Source organism: Anser cygnoides, chromosome 9, assembly GCF_040182565.1.
Source record: "Anser cygnoides isolate HZ-2024a breed goose chromosome 9, Taihu_goose_T2T_genome, whole genome shotgun sequence".
NCBI classification, from domain to species: Eukaryota; Metazoa; Chordata; class Aves; order Anseriformes; family Anatidae; genus Anser; species Anser cygnoides.
Window position 1 is genome coordinate 24,002,568 of NC_089881.1, and position 21,908 is coordinate 24,024,475.

Sequence of the window (21,908 nt, forward strand, 5' to 3'; positions counted from 1 at the left end):
GTGAATTACTATGATAGCAAATTGATAAATTTATTGTTTGCTACTACTTAAACAGGTAACAATGAAAATTTGAGCTGCCATCAGAGTTAATGAGATCTCTATAACTGGATCTGGCTATGGTGAAAGTAAGTGGACTCTCTTAAATGAGTAACAAACAGTCTAGAAGCTCGCTATGCAAAATGCCATCTTACGTCACTTGAACCGACACACTTTGAAGATAAAGAATGCATTTTTGCAGTTTCATGTTTGAACTCTACAGTTTGGAGCGCTGTACTTAGTGGAAATGGATAACCTCAGTTACCTGGTTGTGACCTGAAGCACTAATACCAATGACAACTTGAACCTGGTAGATGACTGGAATAATATCTAAATTGGAGAGAACCATCAAAAAAGCTTGCCTTAATAAAAGTGGACAAACAGAATAATGAATAAATGAATAAACAAGTGAATAAATAGCATCATAAAGCAAAGCACTTTGAGAGAAAATGTCTTTTAAAAAAACTAAACAAAACAAAAGAGTCAGCACCATTTAATGGACAGAGACCTTAAATGTCTGTGAGGAACATCAGATGATGGGCCAAGCCATATTCACACAGGACTGCCCTGTTTTTAAGCAGCAAGTCAACACTGGAAATTAAACTCTAGGATTTGTTAAATTGTTCAAATACACAGGCCCATTGGAATTTGCCTGAATAACTTCTCAACAGGTAATTTCATTATCTGAATGTCTGTATTAGATTTTATCACGTAATATAATATACTCATGCTTTCTATTCATTTTAGACCAGTTTTGAATATGGTTTATATTTACTTATTTTGGTGTATTCAGTTTGCTTCTGCTTTTGCTTCCATGGATGAAATTATGAATAAGCTATTAAAAATATGATCAGAAACTGTCTTTATCACACATTCATCCAATAAAGGTTCCTCACTGTGGCAATTTCCAGTCTCTACATAGAAATTTTTTGAGAATGTTACTCTGTTCCAGGTGTTTACTAATTTTAAATAAATTTAGTATCTGTTTAATAAAGCAAAACCAGCAATATCCAATGACAGCCTTGGTTGATCTAAAAGACAGACCTCCGTAAACCTTGTTAGCTTCTCTCCTAGGAAATCTAGGAGTTGGCACCCGCTCTAAGAGCAGCTGTTCTCACAAGTCTTACAGATGGCTGCAGAAAAGGAAATCAAATCCCCACTGCACTCAGACCTTTAATGAAAACTGTAGAAAATCCTGAACCAGTTGAAACCATCTCCAGGACCAGACTTGCCTTTTGTACGGACATGAAGCCTCAAAGACGGGCCGGATCCTGCACGTGCCAGCTGAGCGCCTCACCAGATGCTCCCTGACCGACCCTCCTGGGAGCTATAGCGCTCATCTCGCCATCATACCTGTGTATAACAGCAACAGCTACATAAATGTTTCATATCTCTACATCGGTATGAAAATATATAGATAAAACACTACCTATATGTTTATATAGAAACTATTCTACAAGTTATATAGAAAGAGCTATTCCGACTACTCTGAGCATACACACAGAGCTTAAAGGACTAAAAATAGGAGACCTAACAAGGAATGCTTGTTTAAAAAAAGAACAGTAAAATGCTTTAATGACGTAGCAGCACGTTGGGTAGATAAGCGCAAGCCTGAAACACTGTTGAAAGTTAAATGGTGTTAAGGGCAGTGTGGCACGTGGAAGTTTTGCAGTGCGATTTTCAGTGGCATAATGCAAGAGATGTTGGTCTCATAATATGATCAAGGTCTGAAAGTATTTTTCATGCACTATAACTTCAGAGAGAGGCTGATTTATAGGGTCCCTGTGATGTATCTAAATGTCAAAAATACATAATTTATGAATTCATCTGTTTAGAGATCTATTCTTTTCCAGATTATGTATACTAAAATGACTATATTCCATGTAATTCTGCTCAATTTCTAGCAGATTACTCATTTGAAAAGAGCTGAGAAAATAAGTGTTTGCAATTCGTTTTGCACACAGAACAGATGTCTACAATGTGCTTTTGCACATCCTAACATGAAAATTTGGATTTGTCATCAATGATTGATCATCTCAGTGCTGCTTTCCAAATATGCCTTTGTTACTTATGCTTGTTGCCTGTTTTTTTTTTTTTTCCAATAGTGGCCTTGAAACTTTTAAACCTTTATCAGGTGAACTAATTAGTGCAATGGTGCATACCAGAAAAAACAGTTCTTGCAGGAGTTCAGATGCAAAAAGGAAAACTAAGCCTCAGACATCATAGGCCCCTTTCCTGTCTCCTTGACACTTATACTAATAAACCCTAAAAAAATGAGTAGATAAAGGTAGAAGCATAAATAAAATATGAATGCTAAACAGACACAGTTATTATCCCATGAGATAGTATATAAGAAGGTGCTGAGGCAAGGAGAAAGCTGCATTACCACGTCCACTTCAGTGGTGAAGGGGAGGAAGGCATCCTGCTGCCCTGTCTCAGAGGGTCTCTTCGTGCCTTAAAGACACTGTCAGAGGAAAAAAGCCATTTCACCCCTTCCCCATAACACCTAGGATTGACTAGCTGAGCCATGAATCACAGCATGGTAGCAGGAGGTAGATTTCTGATATGGGTTTCTAAGCCCATGTTCCTAACACCCATATTACTTTATTTCTTGCTAGAAATATTGTGTTGTGTTTTTGTTACAAATTGTCCATAATAGTCAAGGGAAAAAAAAAAAAAAGTCTTATTTGATCTTTTTACCCATCTTACACATCCTTTTAAAGCTTCTAACTACCTTGTCCAAATTCTTCCTGAATCTCCATGATGCTCCTGTTGGGAAAGTGCATATTCAAGTAGTAATATTTGGATTTTTTTTAAAAGTAATGTTTGTGGGTTTATAGTGCTGAATCTATGAAGAAGAAGATCCTACATTTAAATTTGAGAAGTATCGCACTGAACTGGCACAATACACGTTTTTCTTTAAGCAGCTATAGCGTTCGGTTACCTAAAACAACCATTGTAAATCACAGTCCCCAGCAGGGAACACAATCGTTACTTTATGCTCTGAAAATGGATTAAAATACACAAACACAGCTGAATTTTAAAGGGTTGGTCAACATGATATTGGGCTCAGAGTCAAATTGGCTCCCAAAGCAGACAACTCAGGTTCTTTTTATCTTCAGAGAATTTATGTGCACATAATACCATTAGAGGATCCTATATCCAACACCCAGCCCCATGGTAATGCACAATTCTCTTGTTTCAATCCATCGCAATTGATTGTTTCAAAATTTCACCAGGGAAAGTGGAGATTGTTTTGTAAACCAAAGAATGCATTACCTTGCCCAATAGCAAGGAGTTTTCCTGCAGTTTAAGCAGGAGTCGTACATTTGCCCAAGGCAAATCCAGACAGCTATGTATCAGTGCAGCTCCTGGCACTCCTCTGCCGGGTCCCAGGCTTTCTTGCAGTGTCTGGGCACAAGACCTCAGTACAGCTGAGGGATAAATCATCGCCTATGCTCAAGGCAAGGCTATAGCCATCTCACTGCTACCGCTCACTAGAAAAATATGGGCAAGAGATGAAATACAACCTCTTCTTTATTTTTGTTATTAGTAGACAACTCTCTTTTTTTCTTATGCTTGCAAGTTTTCTTCTCCCAGGTATTAAATAACATAGTTAACAGAGAACTTCAGATTTCCACTAGAAACTACTTAAACACCTCCCGTATGCCAGGATACTGCTTACACAAATGATATTCAGTAGATACACAGCACCTCTAAGGCTTGACAATACATTTGTCCTTCCCTGGCACCTATACTGTCCATTAAGATTGAGATCTCCAAAACTAAATAGACATGAGCCTACTGTGGATATGAGCTAAATTACTTAAGATGGTGTAAGAAATCCTGCTCAAAAGCAGATAATTGAACCTAAATCCCATAAGGATAGATTACAGCCCCAAACATGAGGGAATTCCTCAATAAATAAATAAACTATTCTACTTCTGTACTTCTGTACAGACTTTTTGAAGTAGGGGAATATACAACTGTATTTAGCTGAGCCTTTACAAGATCATTAAGCTGTCTTACAATTATTAGTTTGTGGATTTTTTTTTTTTTATTTTTTTCCCCTGTAGTTTGCATAATCATAATAAATATATGTGGAAATGTTGAACCTATGAGCCAAAGTACTGTCCTCAATTATAAAGAGCATGTTACTGCCATCTGGGTGCAGGAGATATATTGCAAGGTATGCCAGTAGTTTTTATAGAAAGCCTAGCATATGGAGAATTTTTTTTTTTTCCTGTGTGCACACGCTCCAGATATTTCATCCAGTTGTTCCTTACAGGGTTAAATGGGCAATACACTTGGTGATAAACAAGGCACCTCTCATCTTCAGGAATTAGAAATGAAAGAAGGACATTAAGCAATGTAGAGCGCTTGTATCAAATTTTGCATTATTCAATCAAACTGGCAATTGGAGAGGTGCACTGTAGGGTTTAAAGCTAATAGGCCTGAGTGGAAGAGGAAAACAATCTCATTACTGGAAGGCCCCATCATATTTTGCCCACTTACCTTATTCCTCTTTTGGAAATGAGAGGAGAATTTGTTACATTTTGAGAAATAAATGCTTTTCATAGTGTAAAGCAATATTTTCCTTACAAAAATGGGCCATGTTTGTCTGTACAATGCAATTTCACATTTCATTTCTTATAGTAAAATTTCATATACATGTATATATTTGCATATATATAAATGTGCTAAAATTATACAGAATCAAATTTAATGGCTGCTCATTAAAAAAAACAGACCATAAAAAGGGATCCTATTACAAGACAAAAGTGGTAATGTCTCAAATGGAATAGGCTATCTAGCCAAGTGGCTAATAGATACCAATGAAAAAATGGAAAATAACCTTATCATGAAGCTTTCATATAATAGTCTTCTAGCCTCTGGCAGCTCGTAGGTCAGATTCCCTGAAAAAGCTGTATCTAATAGCAACAGGCAGGTGTCACTGATTACAAGTCAAAAAAAAAATTATTTTTGTTGATGAGGCTTTTAGTTTGTATGGGTAATTTACCTACATACAATTTATTTATATATTTATTTTAAATAAATGTGCAAAGAAAAAAAATATCAGGATAGGATTCGGGCTAAACAACATCTCAAAGGATGAAGCAATAGCTCAGAGGAAGCAGAAAAGTTTTCATCTGGGCAGAACACTGAAACAACCTGAGATATCGTGGTTGTCTTCCAATCGCCCCGATTCTGCATAAAAGCTGCTGTTGGGTAGGGTCATCAGGCACACATAACAGCAAGGTTTCCTCGCACACAATTTACTGCCCTTTTACTGCCATGAGCACTTTCTATGTCCATGGAGCTTAAAGCCAGTGGGACCTGGCATTAGTCCTTTGAAACTTCTCCCTCTGCATTTACAGACATAAGGCACTATCAGTGGCCAGAAAGATCTGTGTCAGGGTCCTGTTATAATTTTTGTATTATGATAGTTATTATGCAACTATTTTTAGTTTCAAATCTGTCACAGTCATTCACCTGCAAGAAAATGGTCTAAATATAGTACAACCTAGATAGTTTAAAACCTGCCCATTTTTGAGTTATTCAAGTCCCTAAAATAACCTCTTTCAAATATAAAATGGAATGTATTCTCCATATTCTGAAGATAGTAAAAAAAACAGCTGAACCAAATTTGTAGACCTTTCCCAAAAGTTCATTTATGAGCTAAAATTAAGAATGAGATGCTACATAATACAAGGATCATTTTTAAAGTTACCTGGGAGTGCAGAAGGAGATTTAGAACATCAGAACTTCTGCTGACTTTTAAAAAGCCATGATGATATCTCCTCTGACAGAAAAGACAGCAAGTTTGTAGTTTTGACTATATAGGACACCAATTTGTCTCCCAGATTATTTTAAAGTACAAAAATAAGCCTGGGAATTACATTTTTTTTGTGACACAAAAACAAATGTTTCCATGTAAGCAGAACCTTCGCAGTTCATTTTTAATAATGAATGCATTGCACTTGAGGGCAAAACACTTCTCGCACAAATTTGGAAACTATAAATTGTCTCCATGGTTTCCCCAGGAAACCACTCCGAGTCTGATCTCTCTGGGCAAGTGTAGTAGAGGAGCGTGTGGTGCCAACGCTTTGTTACTGGCACGGATAAAGAACTACTCACGTAAATTATCATTTAGAAAAGATTACCATAAAAATCAAATCAGGAGACTTGCAAGGACCTCCCAGGTCTCAAACAACACCCATAACAGCAGCATCAGTACCAAACGAGGTTGTTGCACCCTCGGCAGCTCCCAGGTCTTGGCAGAAGCTGAAGCAGCCAGCCAAGGGGCTCAGCCGCCCAGGAGCCCCCTTGGGACACCCGACAAATACCACGGGCGAGGAACCTGCCAAGGAAATTGTCCCTGATACGAACAGGAACATTTTGTGCAGATCAAGGGATAATGAACACCACAAGGCAATCTATGCTCTTCCAAAAACCTCCCTTAGATCATTCAAACCCATAAAGAGCAGCATGGCTTCATCTGACCTCATAAAAGCAAAGTCTTTTCTTTCAAGGTTGTCAGCATATTCCCATCCCACTGTTTATGCCTGCTAGGGCTCTATAATCACGGTTTGAACTCCACGGTCCAGCTCTCTGCTTCCTTCTCTTTGCATAGTTCTGAAATTCACCTCACTGCTAAATATTTCGGGCGGCAGCATCTCCTCTGTCTATGAGAGATTCATTTAAGGGTGGGAGAGTGGTACAGGAGGCTCACAGGGAGAGATTTCCACATGACATCCTCCCCAAATGCCAAAGGCCTGATCTGTGGTGGAACATGACATTTTAATAAATCCTATAAAATTCCCTCGACATTCTGATTGGTGTTATAGTGACACAAAAGAAACACGTAACATCTGGAGATGAAAGTTAGATCTCAGCTCTAATTTTATAGTAATAGAAAATAAGCTTTCCTGATGAAAATATTCTTAGCCTTGTTGATACATGCATTTAAAAATGTAAAAATGGTTCAGATCAATTAAAACTGCTTACAGCAATCCTTCTTCTGTTCCTTCAGACATTTTGTGTGGGTGTTGTATGCACAAGAGTGAATCTGCTGGCCAGTTCTGTCCATCCATTGGTGTGGTCCTGCACTGGTGCCTGTCCAGCCCTCTCAGCTGGCTGCATTTTCCTGCAGAAATTGCTCTTTAAGGCTCTCACATTCTCACATTCTTACATTCTTTTTTTCCTCCTCCAACAATTTGTTTCCACTACTTTCTGCTAATTCCCTCTCTCAAATGGCCCCATGTTGACAGCCCCTGCACCCCTCTTCCTCTCCCATCCTTCCCCTCCCACCAGAAATATACACTTGGAAGGAGCTCAGGTCTTGTTTTGATCCTCTCTTGCTAATAATAGCCAGGTCCATCTTACTTTTTTAGTGTTCTTGCTCAACCCAGTAGCTCCTTCCTCTTGGGAGGGTCTCGGAGAAGGCTCAGCCCTGGGCATGGTATTTTTCGTCACCATCAAATGACAGGGCTGGCATTTGTAAAGTGTCACACTTTAGTTCTTTGCTCATCTCCCTTTGTCCAACACCCAGACATAGTTGCTCTCCCCCTTCCTTCCCTGCAGAACTAACAGTACTCTAGTCCTCTTAAGGGACTGAAGCCTGTGACCTGCAAGCTCTGGTTTATTCTGAATTCCCATCCAGCTATGTGCATTAAGCTGTAATGGAAATCTGGAATGAGACTGTTCCCGATACAGCTCTCTACTGAAGAATTCATATATAGCCTTTTACTCAGAGAAAGTATTTCATCTTGTACTCTCTCTCCATTTTTTTTTATTTATTTATTTTAAACAGTGCCACGATTCTCTGGCAGGTGCCATGCTTGGTTATTGTTGCCAGAGGAAGTGAGACTGTTCCCTTTCCTATCTCATATTGCACTGTCAAACAGAATTTATCAGCATTTGTCTTACAAGGACTTCTTTTTTGCAGGTGTTGCCGCACTGCCAGCATCAGATTTCTAGCAATAAAGCCAAAAGAATCTGTGAAACTGAGGACATACTTCACATTATTCCTAGTTTGTCAGTAAACACTTTGCAAGACCTAGATTATTCTGTACGTGCACTACATGGCTACTTTAACACAAAATAATTTTGTTATGAATTGAATACTATTTGAAAGCATGAGTTTTAAAATGATGTGCAACACGACTCTGCAATTCATACAAGTTTAAAATAATTACCAGTCATTAGCCAAAGGCAGATTTGTCTACCTTATGCTTTTCAGTTTAGACTTGAGTTATGTCACCTGTTCTACATGTAATGTATGCACGTGCACACACATATACACGTACAGAAGGACTACAGAACTATAGTTTAGACAGAAGCTTATTGGAAGAGAGTCAGAATTGAAATATCAAGTATTTTATCTAAATCAGGTTTTGCACATTGCTCTGTGTGGAGCTTTCTGTGCCATCAGAAAGGTGAAAATAATATTTTGTTAAATTCCTGCCTTACTCAGGAGCACAAAATATTACATGACACCTAATTCCCTTTGAGGTTTTTACAGTGTGTACTGACTGAATATCTTGATGTAGTTAAATGGCTTTTTAGGGGCTTCTAGGGGTTTTATTTCACTGCATCTGTCTACAGTGATTTTCCCCTCACAATGCAATATCCTCCGCAACAGCTCCTGTCTGAAAGTTGTTTTCAGGACAACTGTGTAGCTGATATTTTTCTTACTGAGTTTTGCAAGACAGATCTTGTGTCTGACAAACAGAGCAACTACCCTAGAAGCAGTGCATAGAAAGATATAGGTAACAAATCTGTATTCACATTTGCTTTCATATGTAACAATCTTACCTACTTCAAATATTTTATGCATAGGGCAGTTACAACAAGCAAATGAGATGCTATGGTATGGGATTAATAGTAAGAAAGATTTTACTCTTATGTATTATTGAACTAGCTGGACAGCAGGTCAAATACTGCCAAAAACCTATTTGCTAAAGAATTTACCCAGTGAAACATTTACTAGCTGTAATCAATTCATAAATCTATGTAGAACAAATTATTTGCTTGTTTAGAAGAAAAAATAAATAAAATACAAATTACAAAGAGAGCTTGAGAATTAGCTTTCATTTCATATTTTGTAGCAAATTGACAATAATTAAATATCTCCTCTAACTTACGGTAACTCATAAAAGCCCCAAGATAATGCCAATAGAAGTTTGGAAAGATACCCAGTTGAACCATGACACTAAGGGGAACAAGAGAAGGATGTGTCATGTTCTCTTTCTCTTTTGACAGCCTACACAAATTTTGATTATTATTTTACTCGGAGAGGTGCTGTTTTGATCAAGAGTTTGTTTTCTCTAGTTCTCTATCACCTCGCCAAGTCTGTTATCTAAAGGTGGAGCAGCTTTCCATCACTGTTGACTTTTTCATGGACACATTTTCTATTTCGTAATTCCTTACTAACGCAAGTTATCTTTTCTCTTGAATTCAGTATTTAAGACTTCAATAATTCACCAAAATCCAACAGCTATATTCAAACACATCGGCATGGAAAACATTCATAAAAATTAGGAAAAACAAGCTAGCTGTTCCTCTTGACATACTGCACCCTTCCTGTCTCCAAAACCAAACAATTCACTTCTCACGACTAGCTGTTATCCCTATACTGCGGGTGGAGGCTCAAGTTTATTCCCTTGTCTATCAATCATGATTTCCACAGACACACTTGGACTTAGCAATTTGTGCTCTTTGGAGTCAAGGGCTGTAGTAATCACTGAACAAAAACCTTCCTTAAAAAAAAAAAAAAAAAAAAAGGCTATTTCTGTAGAACACAAGAAAGTCACAGCAAATGTATCATAAAAACAATTCAGCAAACTATACACATACCTAGTTTAGGAGGTATTTATGCAGGGAAACCATTTAAATTTAATGTCCTGTAGATTCTTCATATAACAGCTTCTAAATTTGGTTCATTGCTGGAGTTGGCAGCCCTGACGTGGGCTGCCCAGTCTCTTGGTTACTTTACTTTCTGAAAAAGAAGAGCATTATTTTAACCTGTCTTGTATCTTCTAGTTCTAGCCAAACCCAATGTTAAAAATGAGACAGACAAAACTCTTCAACACAATCTTATGCTAACATGATTTTCCACAATGTACAGTGTTCTTCAGAGTCACTGTTTCTTGACAATATTCCTATTTCAGATTCATTTTGATTGTAGTTACATTATTAATTGCAATTATAGGGGATGGTAAACTACAGCAATATCATCCTAAATAAATCCTTCACACTAGGCTTAAATTTTTATATATATATATATATGTACGTGTGTGTGTGTGTGTGTATATATATATATATATAAAAATTATGCTGGGATTTACCAGGAGTTCAGAAACACTTTACCTAATTTAGTTCAAATCCAATAGGAATAAGACTTAATCCTTCAAAACTAATGCCAAAAGCTGGTGTCTGTTATGGTTTTGGACACGTTATAGAATGGAACAAAATCACAACTATAATACAATTTCAAATGTAACAACCATGGAATTATTGCTAATGCTTCACAGTACTTACCAAGCCTGAACAAAGGCAAATGCATTAATTTCCACAACTGTAATTTATGGCACTAGAATCAACAGCTTTACAGTAAGCATTTTGTAGTTTTTCCTACTGCATATTAATGATTTCTACAAAATCACTCTTCTTCATTATACTGGCTCAATTTTTGCTGCTCTGGAAGTTGTCTCCAGAGATGCTTCAAGAAAGAGCCATGGGGAGGAGGAAAGAGATTGTCCCTTTCATTAGCAGTCTACATTTAACCTAATTCCCTTGACTCATCTGTTTGCTTCTCTTTTAGGCAATCAGTCCTTTGCTGTCAACGCCAGCATGCTGCTGGTCAATGGCAAATAATTCAAGACTCATTAGAAGAATCTAGCTGATTAACTTGTGAGGCTTTGCAAGGAAGAAAAATAGCACTTTTTTTCCTTTTAAGTTTCACCACCTTAAATGAAAATACTTTATTTCAGAATCTGAAATCTATACATTTACAAGAAATTTGAAGTATGATGCTTTCCTTGTGATTTCCTAAAAGGATAAGAATACACATGAGTATTTCTCTGTCCATGGCATCATAATCATTTGACTCGCATCTCTCCCATTCTCAGTATGAAAACGCTTCACAAATGAATGGCGAGCAGATGGCATATCATTTTCTCAACTGGAGATCCTTGGATTTGATTTGTCACTCATCGAATGCTGGCAGAAAAGAAATTCTGTGCCCCAGTGAATAGCCTGCATAGTTTGTATATTCTCTGATAGTATTTAAAAGCTATGGGCAAACATAATAAGGGCTTATATCACATAGATCATATTTTCTTTTCTTTCTTTTTTTTCCTTTTTTTTTTTTTTAATTATAAGTCACTGATAACTTCACTGCTTTGATTTTGCTGCCTCTGAGCTGCATTTTGGTGCATAGCTCCAGTCTGTTTGCAATGTCACTGTTAGCCGCATCCAAGCATTTCCCTCTACTGGGTGCCCCCACTCACACAGCCCTCCCCCTAAGACACCCTTTCCCTACTGACAATCCAGCAGAATGTGTACATCCAGAAACTCTGCAGTCCACCATTTGTATTTAGTGGATTTATTTACCAAGAGGCAGCTGGACACCAGGCCATGTCCACCTGATCAGAATGTACGTCAGAGTTCAGGGTACATTTGATTGGTCACCCCAGATTTAACCTCGATAAAACCAACTCTCATGTGTATGCTTACATTACCATGTGCCTCAAACACAACTAAACATGCCTATTAACCAACCCAAGTTTTCTCAATTCTTTCATTATTTATTAAAATTTGGCCCAGCAGCTATGCTATTGCCATGGCAGCTGATGAGGTAGGTGTCGTACTCACAACATTCATGTGGGACACACAGTGGACATCAGTGAGGTGGTTTGGAAACAAACCTACAACCTGCAAACAGAGATGATGCTCTGACAGATGGTGCCTTCGTTGTATAAGTTCTCAGGTGCTGCCTAGAAGAGCAATAGAAATATATCCAGTTTGATAGCACTATTTCTTATTTCAAACACTACTTCAGGATACACTTTTCTTTTTTTAATTCAACTTTTCATTTTTATTAAGGTTTTATGCACAACCTGTTGCAACCTTATCAACAGACTGCAGTTTGACAATCCCATTTTCCTGAGTTATGCAAGTAACTACCAGCGATGTTACTGTGATCCCATGTGATATATGGGTCAATGCCTCCCATTTTCAATACACAACTGCCCATCTGTCAACAGCCTAAATGATCTGTTAGTAAAATAACTAACACACAGGGAGATTTATCTAAAATATTTAGTATGTGGTAAGATGAGAAATTTAGAAGCCATTATTCCTGCTGAAGACACCAGAGATGCTAACTCACAGCCTGCACATGGTGGAACTATTTTGTTACATATTTTGCCTCATTCAAAGCATCCTAGCACATTCAAAAATAAATAAATAAATAAATAAAAATAAAATTAAAAAGGCAGGTTTTTATAAGTAGCTTCTCAAGTAGCACAATCTTGGTTTTCGGTGGGTTGGGGTATGAGAATGCTCCTTTTTCCAGATTGTCCTACTATCTCCAACACAGCAAACAGATTAGCGGGTTCATTGTCAGAAGTACTCTACTCTAAGCAAAAAGTTTCCAAAGCCTTGATACAGTATTAATCAGTTATCCAGGCTTTGCTGCTATCAGAGCAGATGTCTAAAGCACAAAATCCATGTAGGGAGCCCTTAGAAGTTTGTATTGTTTCTACCGCCTAAGGGGTAGATATTTAAATTTTCCTAATATTGAGCCAACTCAGTTCTTATCACAGTTACACAAAGCCATCACATAATTCAATAGAAAAATTGTCTGAATCTAATTAATCCCATAAAATGACAAATTATAATGTTTTTAAAAAATCTATACTTAGTAGATAGCCAAATGGCTACAAACCACATTAGGCTGAATGAATCAGATACCATCTGTGATAGAAAGCCTGCTGAATAATACAGTCTAGATGCAAAGCATATTGAACAGAACAAAACATACCATATAACAGATTTATAGTCTTAATCCACGCAGAAAATCTGCTAAAATAGATCAGCTCTGTCACATAACACTGCTTTCATCTAGTGTCCAGGAGCACAGTACCACTTTGACTCATTTAGCAGATCAGTTACATGCTATTCCTGATTTCATGCAGCGACGATTAAGGATGAAAAATATCACAGACAGTTGGCAACTGCAATAAATCAAAAAGCTTTGCTCAATTTTACTTAATGTATTTGTATCAGAATTTTAAAAAATATGATTGAATTAGTGATGTACAATAATTGTTTTCTGGGAAGAGTCTACTATGATAACTTCAGGTCTTCAGATTTCATAAGCATTTTAAAACATGAATGTAAATTAAGCTTCAATAGGTTGTTATGAACCCACTGTCAGGAGATGTTCCATATACACTAAAATTAGTTGCTATTGAGACTTTCGTTTGTTGAGAATAGGCCAAAAGTGTAAGCCAAGTAATGGTGAGATGAACTATATTAATCAAATGAGATTTGGCACAATTACCTAAGCCACTTAAGGTATTTTATATATTCTGTTCCAGCCTGTGCACCATAGACTCTCATCAGATACAGTAAACATCTGCTGGTTTGAGGATTATAGACTGTATTTTCTAAATTTATAGTGCTGGGATAGCAATTTCAAAGACCTGACTTTGAGTTTAAATCAAAGCTTCAGCTGCCCCCCAAAATTGAATACATAAAACCATCCTAATAAGTGCTACCAGTATTATTGTCTGTCAGGTCATGACAAATACCTCCTACTAAACTGTGCAACAGCTAGATGTTGAACTGTAAGGCAGTATTAGCCAGTTTCAAGTTTTCTTTTGTCTGCCATATGCCATAAAACAGTAGAAAAGCAAAGGTTATTCTGAATTCGAGTTGAATCTGTTGATTAGCTGTCCTCTTATTCGAGCAAAGGAGCAGAGATGTGGGTATGTAGTAAAGAGGCTATATAGTTGCTGCATATAGCTGCCAACAACACCACTACTGCACCCTGAATTCACTCCACAGTGCACACTTAAAGGGTGCTCCCTGGTTCAGATTACTTGCATCACATCAGCCCCAATAATAGCCTAGAATAAAATATACATCACAGCATTTGTCCATGGTATCAGAAGTTTCTAGTGGCAAACAAACTGCAATATTTACAATAGTTTTCAAAAGTGGATCTTGGGAAACCTTCTGTCTTACTACTTAATCTGATCATTTCAGAAACTATAAAATCAGAAGCCTCTAAGGTCTCATGCCTGTGTAGTTTCATTTATTTAAAAATTAATCACAGACTGAAGGAAAGAACAGTAGTCCATTCCCACAAGATCTGACTTAAATTCTGCTGCCTTGAATTTACTTTGTTGTAGTCTTTCCTTTTAATAAAGTGCTCCCAGTGATTTAAGTGTGACTGGTGGTAGTAAGAGAGATTTATTATTTTACTGTTATCAAATTAAAGGGTATTTGGGGACAGAAAAGGTCTTTCTTATCTAGCTGTCATACTGGAGTTTTCAGTTTTGTGTGTGTTTATTTAGAAAACACACTCAAAGGAAACATAATAATATAAACTCTAAAATATTTTAATTTAATAAATATTCTCCCCAAGCCATTAATAACAAACCCTGTAAATAATAAAGCTGTGCTAGCGCATCATTAGACTTGCTTGCACGCTTTTTTTCTTGTCCCATCTCTACACTCTGCTGTTTTTCCACTGGTGAATTCCCTGAATGAAGAAATGTCCTTCAGCTGCCTTTGTGCATGGAGTCACCAGTTCCAACTGAAATCTTTCAGAGATCTCACATGCAAATATAAAATTGTGCTACGTGTACTTGTTCCTGTGTTTGGGCTAAATCCACAAAGTATTCATGTCTGTATGGCTCAGAAGTGAATCAATGTGTAACCCTGACTTCCTAAACATATACCATAGAAATTGCATTGCACAAAAATATTTGAGAAAAGCTCATGTGTTTTATAGGAAATGCCCTTCCCCCCCCCCCCCCCTTTTTTTTTTTTTCCATCTGAGGGAATATGGGCAGCAAGCAATCCTGGAAGTACATCAGCTTCACCAAGAAAGAAATAAAACATAAGGATTTCAAATACAGGTGTCCTCTCTCGTTTCCTGAAGTTACAGGAATTTATCAAAATCTTTGCACAAAACAAGAAATTTCCCTTTACATGATGATGAGGAAAAGCCAGGAAGCGAGTACCGAGGATAATAGCTGCAAATATCTTCCAGCTTCTCAAAGAACATGAAGGGCCTCAGAACAATAGGAATGGCAGTTGAGTCAGTACAGCTGGCCTACCCATACCTTCAGCTTGGAGAACATCACCGTGCACGTGCACGTGTAAGCAAAGTAAGGCCTCTTCAGCTTCTCTGAGAGATACCCAGGAACAGCAAATGAAACATACTGTTACGCCGAGACAGAACAAGAGAAGGTCATGGCAAACTCTGGGTCTCGATGTTGCTGCAGAAATGAATTACCCAGTTTCAGGCAGCAACGGAATCTGCCTCAGTATTGGAAAAGACTCGCAACTCTGAGAACTAACATTTTCATTTCAAAAAGTTATCATACACTTCCTAAATATAAAACGATTTTTTTTCATCAATAGAACACATTCAAATATTAGTGGTTTTTGCAAATATATATGTATTTCAGCGACAGTACTTGGAAACATGAAAATTGCTCGTTTTCACACCTTTGAGTGTTGGCAGTTGAGGTATTTGCACTGCTGTCATTCATTGTTGAGCAGACTTTATCACCACACAAAACCCCAACAAACCCGTCTTTCTTTGCTACATCAGATCAAAAGTTACTAAGTGGAAACTAGCAATGCTTTCAAAGCACTTTCCTGCCTTAATTTCCAATGTATTTTTATACAGAAATTAAAAAAAATAAATAAATAAAGTAAATGATTAAAGAGTTTGCCATAAGAAAAGGTAATTGCACTAGCTGCAGTGGTCTTCCTCCCTCTTCCAGAGCTGATTCTGACCCAGAACCTCCACTGCAGATGAGGAGCAAATCTCTCACTTGCTCATCAGCATCTACACCATGGTTCATCATGATAAGAGGTCACTCGCACTAGTTTCTTCTATACAGATGCAGTCAGAGCTGGCAGGGTAAACTTACCCCCATCTCTTCACAAGGACACACAGTAGAAACGCACAAAGCAGGAGATGAATTATAACTTGGATTATATAACAATTGTGTAATTAAATATTGGAATTAATAGATCCAAATTGATTGTGCTTAAAATCAGAATTAAATTCATTATGAAGGAATCTTCTAAAACCTTTATTCAAAACATGCCTGAAATGTGAAATGCCATAGGTTTGTCTTTCCACATCAAGTCAAAATGTTGGATCAGGAACAATTAAAAAAAAAAAAACTATATTTTTGGTTACATATGAAAAATATTAACTTCACGTTCTAGGTATGGTTAAGCTCTCAAAATAATTAATAAAAAACCTGAAACTTGTGGAGAGCAAATACTCTACATATAACTCTGTAAGCTAGTGCTCATTAGCGTATTCATATTTAGTATTTCTGGCTTTGTTCTCTACTTCTGTTTAATTTCTCTGTTCTACCTACAGAAAGGGAGGCAGCTTTTCTTGAACCAACATCCCTTGCTGCATTTGACTTGAATAATAGCTGAAAGAAAAGGAACAATTATCTCCTCCTCTTGAACCACACAGGCTCTCTCATTACATGATAAACGCATTGTCATTTTCCAATCCCTCCACCTTCACCACCTATTATTGCACATTGAAACACTTGGAGCAAAGCTTCTTTAATTGTTTATCACAAATACACACAACCACTTAGTCTAAAAGGAAGGTCTATAAATGTGAACTCCATCAGCCCTGCTTATTCAGTGCTTAGGCAGTACTGCCATTCAAAGAAGGAATGTGAGACAACATCTACACATTCCCATCCTGTAAATTCAATGTAATCCAAGGCACTGTAAAGAAGCAGAGTCCTATTATGATATTCTGTGTGTGTTCTGGGACAGAGATGATGCAATAAATACAAAGCTATTAAACAATAAAATAATTATACAATCATAATCAGCATGGAGAGACTGTTCCTGACTGATATGAAAAATGAAGCATCCTTAGCTACAGTAAGAATAGTTGCACAAACCTTCCCTTAGGAAACAGTCTACTTTCCAATACATCAGGCAATGTGTCCTCTTCCACTTTCTCTCATCCTGAAGAAGGTTTGTCTGATACACAACCTAAGCACCATTTTTATTTCCTAATTTCATTCAATTTTTCATAGCTGTGCTCCCTGTCATTATGATAAGTAATTTTCTTTCCTAAATGTTTGCTGTAAAAATTACTTTTAATGCGTGAGCAACACGATATCTGAAGAAATCATTTATACAAGCCAGCACGTAAGACTCAGGCATGGTTAAGAAAAGAAGTCGCCTTTAAAGCATACATATTAAATTCTTTTGAAATATCAGAACAGTATGTACATATGATACTACGTAACCCATTTATAAATCAGAATCAAAGAATGGATGGGGAGTTATATCTTGTTCTAACAAATTGTGATCAATCACTGAATGTGCAAGCGTAGCTTGTTTCAATTCACAAACCTGGAACGAATTAGAAGTAGTTGTAACCTTGAGAAAAGTGTACTTCTCTATCTTTCTGCATTGTGAAGAAATGAATTAGGCTTTAATAGGAGCAGTCTTGATAACTAAATAAATTCATGTTGCATCTGTTTTAACAGTAACATGAATGTTGCTACTTTTTGAAATGATGATTTTATTTTTATTTTTACTAATGTTCAGTTGTGTACTAGAAAGAATTCTAAGATGTAGCTTAAGGTTGCTTTAACCTTCATGATCTATTGAACTGGATAAGAATGCAGGAAAGAAAAAAAAAAGTAAGGCACAATTACATTGACAGAAGGTGTGAATAACTAACATCTACAAAAGGCCAGTATACATCTATGCAAAGAATTTCAAAATAGACATTTCAATGCTTGTAATATGTAGCAATCCACGAATTTTGCTGATGTATACATTTACATTTTACTATGACCAATGAATGACTTTTAGATTAGGTTGTTCACAGCTGCAGAATCCAAAGCTGTGATTGGCTTACACTGGACATAAACTGTTTCATTGCTTTAACTTCATTTTGCTTCATCAAAAATGATGGAGCATAATTATAAGTGTCACTGCTTATACTCCTACAGGAAATGTCTTCCATTTGTCTTGGTTTCTTTCCAGCTGACCTGCTGAAGGTCATTTTATTTGACCTTCATTACAGATCATGGGTATATGTGAGTGTCAGTAAGCTATGAATCCTTAAAAAAACTGAAATTTTCTATGTTGAAATACTACTTTATATAGCAAAATATAAAAACTGAGTATTGACTAGGTTTATTTAAAGTTATTGCAAGTCAAATTCATATCTAAAATGAGGAAAACTCTGCCTTGACTACTTTTTTTTTTTTTTTTAAATGTTCAATTTTGGATAATATTTTGATATATTTTCCTAGTTGTTTCTCCTTCAGAAGATTAGGGTCCTAAACAGAATCATAGTTAAAATAAAACAAGTAGTGTGAGTGACTCTTCAAATACTTCTGTTTTTTAGAGAGAAGTACTAAGGGAGATGGAATAAACTCTGTTGAGATTCTGAATTTCAGTCGTATCTACATTACTCACTTCCTACTTGCTTGTTGAGCAGGATCATCATCTTTCACTGTTTGGAGAACACCCTGCCCAGCAGGATCCACATCCATGATTAAGGTTTCTAGGCAGTGTTACAGCACAAACACATCAGACTAAGCATTTCATGTCTGCAGTATCCCAGAAAAGAGCAGTATGACTACATTTTTTTTTCCTCATCCCACTGTATCTTTTTATTCTGCACTTGTCAAGACATCTTATCACTTCATTCCTTCCTATTTCTTTGGACACAACGACAGACACATGGTAACTTACAGAAATTCTAAAGGAAAATATTAACTTATGGCAGCAGAGCATTAAAATTGCTTGAGTTCTCAACATTTCTTGCCTTTTTTTTTTTTTATATAAGAAAACTTAATTCTGACCTTAAAAATACACTTGAGTTAGAGATATGGTTTTCCAAAGCAAAAATTGCATTTTGTGTGTGTGTGTTTTAGGCAAGAATGCCTAAAGCTGCTTCAATGTTAATGCAGTCTTGTTTACAAAATGTAATTTTTGTTGAATCTCTTTAAAACATATGAAAAACAAAAGGAGTACAAAAAAAAATCTTCTTAGTAGGAAATATAGGAAATTACTCAACAAACTTTAGTAATAGTTACTTTTGATGGCGTGACTATTTACATGTGTACCTGTGCAATTCAAACAAACAAAAATATCAAACTATCAAGACCTTTTCCTAAAAAAAAAAAAAAAAAAAAACTTTTTCAGAGGAGTGATTAAAAGAAAATTATTCAAAATATTTTAAAAGCCTGCTTTTCTTTTTGGCTTTTCTGTTTCTTTTTTAATATAGCCACTCATGACAGGTCTTTTTTTCTAGCTTGAAAGTTAATGGCATGCCTGTGTACAAAGGACACAGCAAATAGCAGAGCATAGCACAACCACAGTGGTCTTATCAAAGTATCCGTTTATTTGGGCTCTGGGCAGGGATTTTCTCTCTCATACATCATTCACAACTAGCCAGACTGATTTCACAATATCAACTCAAAAAACAGCCTTAGCATAAAGAAAAGAAGAAAGAAAAAATTATCTTTTGCTGTTGTTTTGAATATTAGCCACACTAGGCCTGGATTTCAATATTAGCCACGCTAGGCCTGGATTTCATTTTCTCTGCCCTACTACTTCAGAGGTTTCAGTGACAGCAAAGGTCACCAAGCAGGACAGAAAAATAAGTAACCTTTTTTTTCCTTGTTTTTGAAAGTTATTCTGTTGTCTATGAACACAAAACATATATCATCTCTGATGCAACAAGAAAGGCACTGATTATAATGTTTCATTACCCAATTTGAATTAAGAAGCTGTTTGGGTGTTACTTTCAAAGCCACACAGAGCGGTTAAAACATCCAAGTCCTCCTGGATATTAATGGGAAAAGGGAACCTCACATTTATTCTGCTTTCCCCATTTGACTTCTGTTTCTATAGCAAAGAAAGAAAAATAAGGCAGATCATAAGGGCCAGATAACAGCTTTACTTACTCAGAGGCTCAAGCATCTTTCAAGTAATAAGGCTTGTTACCATATTTATCATGATTTTGAGCTGGGAAAAGGAAAGAAAATTTTGCTACTACAGTTACCAACCAGATGAAGTATAAATGACCATACAGGAGGTAAACTAACCTGCATGCAAATCAAACTGCATGCAAATCCTAACTGAAACTCAATAAATAAACTATCAGTTTAAGCAACTGTGATTGTATGGATATCACCCATATATCATATCATTATGGACATAGAGCAAGGAACCAACTCATGAAGTTGATCAAAAATTGGCTGTGAATAATCCTTCATAAGTCAGTTGGAGAAAGGCACTGTGCTGTTTTAATCTGAAGCATCCCAGATAAGATCTCCATTCATGAGAGTGACTTTTGATTTGACAACAATTAAAATATCTTGCTGTTTGGCTAGAATGAAAGAGACTTGTTTTAGGATAACAGAGACTAACTCGATTCCCATAACCACAATAACTTAATAATTAACATCACTCTTAATTCCTCCACACAAATGAATCATGTGATCTTTTCAATTTATTTAAATGAGAGGTGATTGCTGAACAATGCTTAAAGCCCACAGTAGGAGTCTTAATTACAACTAAGATTCAATTTAATGAAGGTTTAATCTTCAGTTTAAAAAAAATCATTAATGACACTTTTCTCCCAAAAGAACAAAAATCCACAATTCTATCCATCTTGACATGAATGAAAGACAGAAAGAAAACTGAAAATTTCTCACATACCTGCTTTTGAGTTTTGCCTCGTTTGTCCCAAGTTACTGCAATCGCGTGGCTCAGTCTCTCAGGCAGAGTACTGCCTTCTTTGATGAGTATCACAAACAGTAGAAAAGCGGCATAACTACAATTTTACCACCTTGTTCCTGTGGATATTTTGCTGAAGGGATCTGTCACAGGTGTTTTCCGTAGATACTGTTGGTGAACCAAGGTGCGAAAGAGGTCGTGTCTCTTCTACCCTGAACTAACCTCTATTTTTAGCAAGTGATTTTCACCTTTTCAGCCTCAGACACCTGTCTTCATAAATTCAGGTCTGCTTAGGTGGTCTCCACATCCTGAAAGTAAGTTGGTGTCTTTCAATTCTGCTGCAGCAGGCAGATGTCAGGCCTCAGGTCACCAGTCCTCCCGCTTGGAGTGACGGGCGTCTGGATAAATCTGCTGATGCATACACATGACATCTGTTCCCTAATAGACACAAAAATAGGATCTGCGTGGGCTCACTGTGAAGGAGCTGCTACCAGCCTTCAATCTGGGGTAACGGCTCTGGGGCCACCTTCACGAGCAACATTTGGTATAGGCCTATGCCCTTTCTTAAAAAAAGCTCTCAACTTACTCAGCAACATACATTCACTCCTACAGATCTGCAACAGCCTTGAAACGAGTCTAAGTGGCTCATGAGAGTTGGTGTCCTTACTCCAAGCAAAAAAACACAAGCATGTAATCATGGGGCCTTAATTTCATAACATACTCCCTCGCTTTTGCCCTAGAAAGAGATGCATTTGTTCCATACTGGTTCAGACTCCATTTAATGTCAGAAGCCCTCTCTGGGCAGTTGCAGGCTCACTGCTGTGAAACTCGTGGGTCCCAAGTCAGAGAAACTGGAGGAGACCTGG

At 37.0% G+C, this 21,908-nt stretch overlaps 1 long non-coding RNA gene across 2 annotated transcripts; it reads right to left on the reverse strand.

Annotated features, from left to right (window-relative positions):
• Nucleotides 1–901: 901 nt before the first annotated feature.
• Nucleotides 902–21,664, reverse strand: LOC106043558 (uncharacterized). Of its 2 annotated transcripts, XR_001211749.3 has the most exons (4): nt 13,085–14,327; nt 11,914–12,035; nt 9,895–10,036; nt 902–1,389 (listed from the first exon to the last, which is right to left on the reverse strand). It is a non-coding gene; the product is annotated as an uncharacterized lncRNA (long non-coding RNA). The 2 variants fall into 2 exon arrangements; XR_010833714.1 differs by lacking the exons at nt 11,914–12,035; nt 13,085–14,327 and adding an exon at nt 21,025–21,664.
• Between the last annotated feature and the right edge of the window lie 244 nt (nt 21,665–21,908).